Here is a 13,801-nt window from a genome sequence, read left to right as displayed (position 1 = left end):
ACACATATAAAAATTACATAATTATAACATATATACATATACACATATAGCATATACATATACATATACACACATTACATATAGCATATAATTAATGTGAAATATGTAATATATATCATTTTTAAAAAATCTATTCATCCATCAAGGATATTTAGGATAGTTCCACCTCTTAGCTATAAAAAATGCTGCAATGAACATGGGAATACAAATATTTCTTCAAGATGCTATTTCAATTATTTTGTTAAATATCTGGAAGTGGTATTGCTGAAACATGTTAGTTCTATTTTTAATTTTTTTGAGGAAGCATTTACTGTTCTACATAATAGGCTGCACCATTTTACATTCTCACCAACGTTTCCAATTTCTCCACATACACATCAATACTTGTTATTTTTTTAATTTATTTTTATTTTTAATTTTTATAGTGACCATCCTAATGGGTGTGAGGTGATATCTCATTGTTCTTTTGATTTGCATATCTTTGATCATGAATGATGTTGAACATGTTCTCAGATGCTTTTTAGCCATTTGTATATCATCTTTGGAAAAATATTTACTCAGATCTTTTGCCTATGTTTTAATTAAGTTATTTGTTTTATTGCTATTGAATTGTAGGAGTTCTGTGTACATTTTGGATACTAACCCCTTATCAGATATATCATTTGCAAATATTTCTTCCCATTCTGTAGGCTACCTTTTCACTCTGTTGAAAGTTTCTTTTACTGTGCAGAAGCCTTTTAGTTTGATGGAGTCCAATTTACCTATTTTTGCTTTTATTGCTTGTGTATTTGGAGTCATATCCAAGAAAGCATTGTCAAATCTAATGTGTGAAATTTTCACCTAAGTTTTCTTCTAGGAGTTTTGTAATTTGAGGTCTTCATGTTTAGGTCTTTAATCCATTTTGACTTATTTTTTATATATAGTGTAATGTAAGGTCCAACTTCATGCTTTTGCATGTGGATATCCAGTTTTCCCAACACCATTTATTGAAGACTATCCTTTCCTCCTTTGCATAGCGTTGACACACTTGTGGAGTTCAGTTGACCACACATATGAGGGTTTATGTCTGGGCTTTCTATCATGTTTCATTGTTCTATATGCTTGGCTTTATGCCATTACAATACTGTTTTTATTACTGTAGCTTTGTAAGATGTTTTAAAATCAGGGGATGTAAGGCCTCCCACTTTGTTTTTCTTTCTCAAGATTATTTTGGCTATTTGAGGTACTTTCCAATTCTATATGAATTTTAGGGGTTTTTTTTGTTTGTTCAAAAAATGCTATTGGGATTTTGGGAGGGCTTGCATTGTATCTGTAGATTGCTTTGAGTAATATGGGCACTTTTAACAATATTAAATATGAACACAAGATGCTTTTTTCTTTATTCGTGTCTTTAATAACTTTCAGCAGTGTTTTGTAGTTTTCAGTGTACAAGTGTTTCACCTTCCTGTTTAAGTTTATTCTTAAGTATTCTACCCTTTTTGATGCTATTGTAAATGGGAATATTTTCTTAATTTCCTTTTCATGTTGTTCATTGTTAATGAATAAAAATATAATTGATCTTTGTGTGTTGATTTTTGTATCCTACAATTCTGCTTAATTTGTTTATTAGGTCTAAGGTTTTTTTGTGTGTGTGTGTGGAATCTTCAGGGTTTTCCAAATATAAAATTATGTCATCTGTGAGGAGATAACTTTACTTCTTCCTTTCCAAACTGGATGTTTTCCATTTCTTTTTCTTGTCTATTTACTTAAGCTAGCACTTCTAGCACAAGTTTAGAACTTTGAAGAGCAGTTAATATTCTTTTGTTACAGAATGATAATATTACTCTCACCTGCTAGCGGGTATGAACTTTGAGTTACTTTTCCACTTTGAGGGATTCATAGTCACCGATCAGTGACAAACTAACCAGATCCCTTTGTGTCTAAAGATAAGAATATTTTTAATTTACTATTTTTATTTCATGCATTACCACTTTTTATGTAATTTCACTTTTCTCAGTGACCTGACTTTTCAAAACTGGAGTATTCCTGTTTTTTGTGTTTCTATAACTGACTGAAAATAATTGTGCCAAAGCAATTAGCAAGACTTCTGCTTTTGTTAAAAATGGACAATAAAATGTAAACTAGAAACCTTACTTATCTTCTGCAAATATAAAAACAAAAAGCTATGAGATTAACTGTAACTTTATCCCCGAGAAATTTTTATAAATCCAGTTTGGGAAAGATCTTTGTTAAAGTCATATTTCAGATTAACTGTGAATGCAAAGTTCTTGAATATCCCATAGCTCTCATGTTCAATATGCATCTATCACATAAAAATTATAGAATAACGTTCCGTGATAGAGTGACCTTGTTAGACAATCCAGCAAAGAGAAATATAGTTTTTGTTACTGGAAACATTTTTTTTACTTTTCATCATAGTTCATCAGATCTGGCTTGACATGCAATGAAATTCTTGCAGGTTTGGATGTTGTTGTTGGTTTTTTTTCCTCCTCCATATAGATCTGTCCATTTAAGATGATTTAAAATGCCGGATTTGCAGTAATTTCTTTGACATCAGCCATAGGAACATTTTTCTGGATATGTCTCCTGAGGCAAGGGAAACAAAAGCAAAGTAAACAACTGGGACCAAACAAAATTAAAGCTTTTGCACAGCAAAAGAAAGGCAACCTACTGATTGGAAGAAGATATTTGCAAATGATATGTCTAATAAGGTGTTAATATCCAACACATATAAAGAACTTATACAACTCAATACCAAAAAAAAAAAAAAAAACCTTAAACAAATAAACTGATTAAAAAATGGGCAGAGGACTTGAATAGACATTTTCCCAAAGAAGACATACAGATGACCAATGGACACATGAAAAGATACTCAACATCATTCATCACCAGGGAGATGAAAATTAAAACCACAGCAAGGTATCACCTTACACCTGTCACAATGGCTAGAATCAAAAAGCCAAGAAATAACAAGTGTTGGAAAGAATGTGAAGAAAAAGGAACCCTCCTGCATTTGATGGGAATGCAAATTGGTGCAACCACTGTAAAAAACAGTATGGAGGTGCCTCAAAAAAATAAAAATAGAAATACCATATGATTCAATAAATCCTGGGTATGTACCCAAAGAAAATGAAAATGCTATTTCTTTTTTTTAAGATTATTTATTTATTTATTAGCGAGGGAGCGAGTGAGCACAAGCATGGGGGGAAGAGCAGAGGGAGAAGGAGAAGCAGACTCCCGGCTGAGCGGGGAGCCTGAGCTCTATCCCAGTACCCCGAGATCATGATCTGAGCCAAAGGCAGATGCTTAACCAACTGAGCCACCCAGACAACTCTGAAAACACTATTTTGAAAAGATAAATGCACCTCTGTGTTTACTGCAGCATTATTTACAATAGTCAAGATATGGGAGCAACCAAGTGTACATTACCATTTAGATGAATAGATAAAGAAGATGTGGTATATATACACAATGGAATATTACCCAGCCACAAGAAAGAATGAAATTTGACCATTTGCAACCATATGGATGGGGTGAGATGGTATAATGCTAAGTGAAATAAATCAGACAGAGAACGACATACCATATGATCTCACTAATACATGGAATTTAAAAAAACAAAGCAAACAAAAAAGGAGACCAACAGCAACAAAAACAGAATCTTAAATACAGAGAACAAATTGATGTAGCCAGAAAGGAGATGAGTTGGGGTGCGGTGGGTGAAATAGATAAAGGGAATTAAAAGATACAATTCCCAGTTATAAAATCAATAAGTCATGGAGATGAAAAATAGAGCACAGGTATGAAGATAGTCAATGAGATTGTAATGATATTGTTTGGGGACAGATGGTGACTATATTTATCATGATGATCACTAAGTAATGTACAGAATTAATTGAATCATTATGTTGCACACCTGAAACTAATGTTACATTGTAGGTTAATTATTCTTCACTTAAAAAAATAAAGAAATAAAAAATAAATATGCCTAATGTGTATGTAATACCATACAAGCTAAATTAACTTATCCTTTTTAAGTAAACCCCTTATCTAATAAATGTATTGAAATGGCTCATTTTCAATATTTTTTGCAGTTACTGCTGCTATTGGTTTATTCATTCAAACAAAACTGATTGAAGAGTTCTTGGATGGAGAACACTGAACTGAGTACTGAGAATAAAAAACAAATGTGAGTGCAAAGACCTCATAACCAAGTCTGGAAACAGAACATCAACCTTGAGTAAAATACATGGTCAAAACACATATAATGAGAGGCTTGATGTCTTCATTTTCTCTCACGGTCTTTCAGTTCACACATCCTCTTTCAACTCTTTGAAATGTTCTTTGCCATCATTCATCATTATACTCACTCTAACTCATCCTTTGAAATTCTGCTCAGATGAAATTTCCATTAGGCAGCTTTCATGAAAGTAAAGGTAAAAAAGGAGAGTGCTCCTACAGCATCTTGTTGTTACATAACATAGCACTACTCAAATTAGTTTTATTGTGTATTTGTCCTACCACTGGACTAAATTTTTTTAATGGGGGGGTCTTAACATTTCTTTGTGTATCCTCAACTTAACCTGACCCTAGAAGGTACTTAAAGATGCTTAAGTGCATCCATGGAACAAGAAGTCTGAGAGTGTATGGGAACACAAAAACAAAAAGAGTTAATTTTTCTTTTGGAGGTGACATGGTGACAAGTCAGGAAAGCTTGGTGGAAGTGATGACATTTGAGCCAGATCTATTAGAGAAGGAAGTAGAAAGAAAAGGGTATGTCTGGAAAAAAAGAACTTTTGGATCAGTTACACAGATTAGGAATTATAGAGTTAGAGAAATCTGCCTAAACTGTTTTAAATAACCATGTTCTTTTACTCCAACTTCCCTCTAAGATCTTTTTTTGTACTTTTTGGGTATATTTACATACTGTATTTTTAAAATCTAGTAGATAATTTGACTCAAAATGCTTCCTTTCTTTTCTCTTCTACTCACTGTATGATTCGCAGTGAAAGGGAATTTCTAATAGGTTTGACAAAATAATTTGCTGCCATTTAAAATGACCTAGAAAATGGTTCAGAGTTAGAAATAGTTAGACACTAGGAGAATTTCAGAGTGGAACTCTTGGCATCCTCAGTTACTGAGCCTGAATGCTGGTTTCCTCTCCATGTTCCTCCCCACTGGGCTGTCATAGGCATAGATTTTTAACTTGCTACTTCAAAGAAAAACTATTTTGGCTTAGCTTAAACAGTGCTCCAGCAGCTGATATATGCATGGCATTCTTCAGAATTACCACCAAGAACTAAAACTGAAACTCTCCTCAACAACCCCCTCCCCCCCCACTACCATCAAGTACAGCCAATGTAGTTTCAGGAGAATATGTTCTTATATAAAGCTGTCAGTGGGAATTTATTCAGAGATGTTTGCAAAGTGGAAGGAGTTTTGATGTGCTCAATGTAGTTACAGTACTGGCGGGCTCCATAGAACTCTTTACTTCACTTGGTATCCTTGCTACATTAATCCAGAATTTTTCCTGGTAGATTTTTGAACAGGAACATGATCATGAATTGGGCTGCAATGAGTTGCCTGTAGGCCTGTTGGGTGGGAGATATGAGGTACTCTGGAGAAGGGTGAGTGGAAGGACAAGTAAGTTGGAAAAAGATTGAAATAAATGTCAGGAAATTTTTGGTTCTTCAGTGCCAAAGGGAGGGGCTGCCACTGACCTCATAAGACTTGAGGCTTTTCATTCTCTGTATTTTTTCCTTCTTTTATTTCACCAGACTAAGCTGTTACTTTTCATTTATTCATATCTTATGAGGTATTTAGTGAGCCCATCAACAAACTTAATATAATAATTCATTTAACATATTATTATTATATTTGTTATTGGCCAGAATGAGAACAGGAAACATATTTGTATCTGGAATTTTCACACACATTTAAAAAAGCTATGCTAATGCTAAGGGTAATTGACTTATAGCTTTTACATATCCAACAGGTTAATTTCCTTCTGCCTAATTTTTGCTCCTGTTTATCATATGGGAGTTACTTAAGTGTTCTATTTAATAACTGGTTTCTCTTATAATTTCACTGGGGAGTACTTTTCTTTTGGGACAGTGTTTTAACAGGATTACTTTCCAGATGTGTGAGATATGAATGTGAAAAGAACTGTACAAATTGTAAGGTATTATGAAAAGATTATAATGTTACATAAATTACCAGGCATGAATTTTGTAAAGAAAATGATTAATCAATTTTGCTTTGTTTTTGTTTTTAGTCTCACCAAAAACCTCACCTAACAAAGGAAAAGATACACTGTAAAATAATATTCAGTTGGACTTTTGATGGGAGTTGTATGTATATCATAGTTTGAGGAGAATTGAGATATTTGAAAAACTGATTTATTGCCAGAAACAAGATATGTGATTCCATTTATTTATGTCTCATTTTATATTCTACAATAGTTCAAGAGAGTGTTTGTTATGCACTGAATTGTGTTCCACCCGAAATTCATGTTGAAGCCTCAATCCCCATTGTGACAGTATTTGGATATAGGGCCTTTAAGGAGAAAATTAAGGTTAAATGAGGTCATAAATGTGGGGTCCTTATCTGATAGAATTGATATCCTTATAAGAAGAGGAAGTGTTCTCTCTGTTCTCTCTCTCCCTGCATGCATGCAACATGGAAAGACCATATGAAGAAATAGAAAGCAAGTTATCTAGAAGTCAGGAAGAGAGTTCTTACCAGAAACAGATTTAGTTGCAACCTTGATCTTGGATATCTAGCCTCCAGAATTCTGAGAAAATAAATTTCTGTTGTTTAAGCCACCCAGGCTATGTTATTTTATTATGACAAACCAAACAGACTAAGGCAATGTTTTTAAGTTGGTTGTATTTCTGATAAAATTACAGTTCATTCTTGAAAATAATGGTAATGTAAATAATGATAAATTTAAATTATTTTTTTAAAGATTTTATTTATTTATTTGACAGAGAGAGACAGAGCGAGAGAGGGAACACAAGCAGGGGGAGAGGGAGAGGGAGAAGCAGGTTTCCCGCGGAGCAGGGAGCCCGATGCGGGGCTCGATCCCAGGACCCCGGGATCATGACCTGAGCCGAAGGCAGACGCTTAACTACTGAGCCACCCAGGCGCCCCAATTTGAATTATTTTTAATGTTTACTCTTCTTATTTAAACTTAGCTATTATTATTTCAGACGATTTATTAAAAAATGATTTTAAAAATCATGGTAATGGTTTTTCTCATAGGAATGTATTAAGTATTATTTCTTCAGTGACTCTAATATTGGCTGTGATGATTTGAGGTGTTCTTTATAATATTAGTGAAGCAATAATTTATCCAATATGTATAAATACCCTATTGCTTTGCCTGTAATTTATAGCCTGATGTTTCAAGATCTCAAATTTATACTCTTCTCCTTCAGACACATTGCCTATTGATATTTCTACTTGGATATCTTTAAAGATTTTTGTTTATTTATTTTAGAGAGAGAGAGTGTGTGGTTGAGTGAATGGGGATGGGCAGAGGGAGAGGGAGAGAGAGAATCCTCAAGCAGACTCCCCTCTGAGCACAGAGCCCACCTCGGTGCTCGATCCCAGGAACCTGAGATCATGACCAAAGCTGAAATCAAGAGTGGGCCACTTAACAAAATGAGCCAACCAGGTGCCCCTCTACTTGGTTATCTTGCAAATATTTCAAGTTCACTATGTCTTTCAAGCATCTTAAAATCCTCATGTCTAGAACTTAATGTGTCATCTTCCCCATCTCAAGTCCTACTTTCAATCTATGAGCTGTCTCAGCCAAATGGTTTACCTAGTAGCCCAGATCACCTGGACCCCATATTTGACTCTTCCTTCACCTTTAGGCCACATAATTTATTTCCACGTCCCCTTGTTTCTTTCCCCAAACTTATCTGGCTGGGTGGTGTGGACAAAGAGTGATTAGAAGTAGTCTGAAGAACTGGTTGGCATTCCCTGGGCATATTAGAAACATTAGGGGAGGAAAACCCAACAAAAAACATGGCTTTCTCACAGACAAATAATCCTGCTCAAACATGAGTTTGCTGTTGAAGACAAGATTGAAGGCAAGAGACCTGTCCAGTTTAGGATACACATGATTATTGTCTCAGTCCACATCACTTAGCCTCATCCGCCTTCTGCCTGAGTCTCCACATCTCTCCTTGCGAGCTGTCATGGCAGGGAGTGGTCCAGTAAGTCTGAAGGAGGGATATGCACAATGACCATCAGTTACTTGTGTCATCAAGGAATACCTTTCTTGCAGTCCCCTGTGAGGTATTGGTGATTTTCAAATGTGTTTCGATGTGATTAACTAGTTTCTTCTTCTTTAAGGTTGAAATCACTAGTAGTGTTCTAAAGTTTTGGTTAGTCATCTTGAACTGCCAAACATGTTTGGTCGTCTACTTACATTTCCCCTTTAACCTTCATCTTATTTTTCCTCTTTCTATCAATTTTTTTCCAGTTATCACAAAAAATTTTCCTTCTCTATTGTTTTTCCTTCTTTTCTTCCTTCCTTTTCTGCCACTGTCTTTACTCTGTTCCCTCATGTTTCTCATATTCTGTTTTCTTCATGTCTTTATTTCTTCAATTAACTAAAAATTATGGGCAATCAGTTAGTAATCATAATAGTATTATTATTTAATTCCATCAACAGTGGAAGCAGTGCCCTTTGAAGTGAAATTTGGACATTTACATGAACACACTCATTAGATCTTGATACCATAGCACTTAGCTCTAATTGGAGATAATCCACAAATAATGACATGTTCTTTGAGCAAAAAGATACACCTTCATGCTTAGTTGTTGTTCTTGGGCAGCTTTGTCTTTTATCCCTTGAATTTGATAAATTTTGGTAAACTTGGTAAGTAATCACCATTTTATTACCACTGTATTCAAACCTCTTATTCTCATTCCTCATTACCATTCTTGTCAGACAATTGGATTTCTACTTCAGATCAACATAGATACTCTTTGCTTATCATTTGTGCTTAGCCCTCCCATCATCTCTAGAAATCTCTAAAAGCTTCATTTCCACCTAGTCCCCACATTGGGTTAGATGCTCCTTTTCTGCACCCATGGACATGTATTTCCTAAAGTGCATTATAATGATCAATTGATGTGAAAGTTGAGGGATAGGAATATTATCTCACTCTTATGTTGGTATAATATACTTTGAATAGACCCTAATATGTAATATTAATAATAGTTTACAAACACACGGTACTAACTCTGGGCCAGCCCCTGTTCTAATCACTTTATATGCTGATGTTCATTTCTCACAAAATCTCCATGAGGTAAGTCCTAGTACTCACCAGCTTTACAAATGACCCAGGAAGCTTGCATACCCTGCCTGAGGTCACATGGCTTGTAAGCAGCAGAACTAGGATTTAAAGGCTGGTGACCTAGATCTAGAGCCTATGCTCTTAACCCCCAGATTACATTATATCAGTGTTGATGCATGATCCTGATACTTGAGGGTACACCTTCAGTGTTATTAGACTTGAGGCTAATAACCTGTGGTAATAGCTATTTTTAGTACTAGAGTAATATAGGTGAATTATTATGGGTTGAAATATTTTTGTGGAGGTGTGGAAATTCAGCCATCTTTTCTAATACTGCTTGCTGTTCTGAGAAACTGTTGAATTTAACACAAGTAATTTTTCTCGTGGTGCTTATTTTATGTCTATGGCTCCCAAATCAGGAAATTGTAATGGCATGAGTGTAATAATACATGTAGTATAAATAAAAATAAATTCTGTAGTTTGGAATGAGCTGATGTAGAGGAATGCAAGCTGCATAGCTTTAAAAGTTCTCAAGAGACTGGATACCTGCAGGTTAGGGATTCTGTAAAAGGAATATTTTTACTCAGGACCTGATATTTAATAATAGCAAATGGAATTTAGTGAGTGCTTACCAAATCCATATTTGTCCTAAGCACTTTATAAATATTATATCATTTAATTCACACAACTGATGTGCCATTTTATAAATATCATTTTTCCTATTTTATGTTTAAGGTAAGTGAGGCTCAGGGGAGTTTAAGTAACTTTCTCCAAATCATTGAACAAAATGCAATAACTGTTAAAGGAATAAATCACAGGAGATGTGACAGACAAAAATCCTCTAAAATATTTACCAATTTTTAGATTCCATCCTGCATTGATAATTATTGTATCGGTGAGAGTACATGTTCTTTTGAAAAGCTTTCCTATATTTGGAAAAAAAAATGACACTTTGTATGAACAAAGCCTCCTCAAGATGGAAGGCACAACCCAATTTTTCTTGCCTCATTCCAGTTATGAGACAGGCATATGCTCCACCAGTTTTGTCCATATGAGATTTGGATTCGGAAATAAGCAATGAAAGGAAAAGTAATTTTGATGGTGCTTCCTTTTTTGTTGGCATGGGGTTGCAGATCTTTTGGATTCCAGGGATGCCAGGGCAATTTCTGGGTCCAGCAATAGTAATGGTCCTGGCAGTTGGACTGAACTCCAGATCTCAACATGAAGCATTCGGTGGCACCAGGGTCAGTCTTCTCATCAGGTCAGTTCTTGGCATGGTCTCGGTGTTTTTCCTAAAAGCTGAATCTGATGTCCACCTCTGCATCCTTTCCTAAGACTGTGAGTTTCCCAACATGTTCTGAAAAATCTTTAAGTTTAAAGTGGTCAGAAAGCCTTCTGTTGTTTCCAACTGAGAATCTGCCCAGTACAGGTGCTTTTATTTATTTATTTTTTTAAATTTTTCATTGTTATGTTAATCACCATACATTACATCATTAGTTCTTGATCTAGTGTTCCATGATTCATTGTTTGTGCATAACACCCAGTGCTCCACGCAGAACATGCCATCCTTAATACCCATCACCAGGCTAACCCATCCCCCCAACCCCCTCCTCTCTAGAACCCTCAGTTTGTTTTTCAGAGTCCATCGTCTCTCATGGTTCGTCTCACCCTCCGACTTACTCCCCTTCAATCTTACCCTCCTGCTATCTTCTTCTTTTTCTTTTTTCCTAACATATCTTGCATTATTTGTTTCAAAAGTACAGATCTGTGATTCAACAGTCTTGCACAATTCACAGCACTCACCATAGTACATACCCTACCCAATGTCTATCACCCAGCCACCCCATCCCTCCCACCCCCCACCACTCAGCAACACTCAATTTGTTTCCTGAGATTAAGAATTCCTCATATCAGTGAGGTCATATGATACATGTCTTTCTCTGATTGACTTATTTCACTCAGCATGACACCTTCCAGTTCTATCCACGTCGTTGCAAATGGCAAGATCTCATTCCTTTTGATGGCTGCATAATATTCCATTGTGTATATATACCACTTCTTCTTTATCCATTCATCTGTCGATGAACATCTTGGCTCTTTCCACCGTTTGGCTATTGTGGACATTGCTGCTATAAACATTGGGGTGCACGTACCCCTTCGGATCCCTACATTTGTATGTTTGGGGTAAATACCTAGTAAAGCAATTGCTGGATCATAGGGTAGCTCTATTTTCAACTGTTTGAGGAACCTCCATGCTGTTTTCCAGAGTGGCTGCACCAGCTTGCGTTCCCACCAACAGTGTAGGAGGGTTCCCCTTTCTCCGCATCCCCGCCAAAATCTGTCCTTTCCTGACTAGTTCATTTTAGCCATTCTGACTGGTGTGAGGTGGTATCTCATTGAAGTTTTGATTTGGATTTCCCTGATGCCGAGTGATGTTGAGCACTTTTTCATGTGTCTGTTGGCCATTTGGATGTCTTTTTTGGAAAAATGTCTGTTCATGTGTTTTGCCCATTTCTTGATTGGATTATTTGTTCTTTGGGTCTTGAGTTTGATAAGTTCTTTATAGATTTTGGATACTAGCCCTTTATCTGATGTGTCATTTGCAAATATTTTCTCCCATTCTGTCGCTTGTCTTTTGGTTTTGTGGACTGTTTCTTTTGCTGTGCAAAAGCTTTTTATCTTGATGAAATCCCAATAGTTCATTTTTGCCCTGGCTTCCCTTGCCTTTGGCGATGTTTCTAGGAAGAAGTTGCTGCGGCTGAGGTGGAAGAGGTTGCTGCCTGTGTTCTCCTTTAGGATTTTGATGGACTCCTGTCTCACATTTAGGTCTTTCAAACATTTGGAGTCTATTTTTGTGTGTGGTGTCAGGAAATGGTCCAGTTTCATTCTTCTGCATGTGGCTGTCCAATTTTCCCAACACCATTTGTTGAAGAGACTGTCTTTGTTCCATTGGACATTCTTTCCTGCTTTGTCAAAGATGAGTTGACCATAAAGTTGAGGGTCCATTTCTGGGCTCTCTATTCTGTTCCATTGATCTATGTGTCTGTTTTTGTGCCAGTACCATACTGTCTTGATGATGACAGCTTTGTAATAGAGCTGGAAGTCCGGAATTGTGATGCCGCCAGCTTTGCTTTTCTTTTTCAATATTCCTCTGGCTATTCGGGGTTTTATCTGGTTCCATACAAATTTTAGGATTATTTGTTCCATTTCTTTGAAAAAAGTGGATGGTATTTTGATGAGGATTGCATTGAATGTGTAGATTGCTCTAGGTAGCATTGACATCTTCACAATGTTTGTTCTTCCAATCCACAAGCATGGAATGTTTTTCCATTTCTTTGTGTCTTCTTCAATTTCTTTCATGAGTATTTTATAGTTTTCTGAGTACAGATTCTTTGCCTCTTTGGTTAGATTTATTCCTAGGTATCTTATGGTTTTGGGTGCAATTGGAAATGGGATAGACTCTTTAATTTCTCTCTCTTCTGTCTTGTTGTTGGTGTATAGGAATGCCACTGATTTCTGTGCATTAATTTTATATCCTGCTACTTTACTGAATTCCTGTATGAGTTCTAGCAGTTTTGGGGTGGAGTTTTGGGTTTTCCACATACAGTATCATATCATCTGCAAAGAGTGAGAGTTTGACTTCCTCTTTGCCGATTGGGATGCCTTTGATTTCTTTTTGTTGTCTGATAGCTGTGGCTAGGACTTCTAATATTATGTTCAATAGCAGTGGTGATAGTGGACATCCCTGCCGTGTTCCTGACCTTAGGGGAAAAGCTCTCAGCCTTTCCCCATTGAGAATGATATTGGCTGTGGGTTTTTCAGAGATGGCTTTTATGATATTGAGTTATGTACCTTCTATCCCTCTACTCTGAAGAGTTTTGATCAAGAAAGGATGCTGTACTTTGTCAAATGCTTTTTCTGCATCTATTGAGAGGATCATATGATTCTTGTTCTTTCTTTTGTTAATGTATTGTATCACATTGATTGATTTGCGGATGTTGAACCAGCCTTGCAGCCCAGGAATAAATCCCACTTGGTCATGGTGAATAATCCTTTTAATGTACTGTTGGATCCTATTGGCTAGTATTTTGGTGAGAATTTTTGCATCCGTGTTCATCAAGGATATTGGTCTGTGGTTCTCGCTCTTGATGGGGTCTTTGTCTGGTTTGGAAATCAAGGTAATGGTGGCCTCATAAAACGAGTTTGGAAGTTTTCCTTCCATTTCTTTTTTTTGGAACAGTTTCAGGAGAATAGGTATTAATTCTTCTTTAAATGTTTGATAGAATTCCCCTGGGAAGCCATCTGGCCCTGGGCTTTTGTTTGTTGGGAGATTTTTGATGATTGCTTCAATTTCCTTAGTGGTTATAGGTCTGTTCAGGTTTTCTATTTCTTCCTGGTTCAATTTTGGTAGTTGATACATCTCTAGGAGTGCACCCATTTCTTCCAGGTTATCTAATTTGCTGGCATAGAGTTGCTCATAATATGTT

General features: G+C 36.1%; 1 long non-coding RNA gene across 1 annotated transcript in view; it reads right to left on the bottom strand.

The window, feature by feature from the left end:
* Window positions 1-2,427: 2,427 nt before the first annotated feature.
* Window positions 2,428-13,801, bottom strand: part of LOC141372661 (uncharacterized) — a 74,228-nt gene continuing 62,854 nt past the window's right edge. The window contains exon 4 of the long non-coding RNA XR_012378055.1: window positions 2,428-2,586. This is a non-coding gene — a long non-coding RNA (uncharacterized lncRNA). The remainder of the gene's footprint in view (window positions 2,587-13,801) is intronic.

Source organism: Callorhinus ursinus, unplaced genomic scaffold (genome assembly GCF_003265705.2).
Source record: "Callorhinus ursinus isolate GAN/ISIS: 27379988/994484 unplaced genomic scaffold, GSC_fseal_2.0 scaffold4, whole genome shotgun sequence".
Classification (NCBI taxonomy): Eukaryota; Metazoa; Chordata; class Mammalia; order Carnivora; family Otariidae; genus Callorhinus; species Callorhinus ursinus.
The sequence above is the reverse complement of the archived record's forward strand: the minus strand, read 5'-3'. Positions and strand labels throughout refer to the sequence as shown.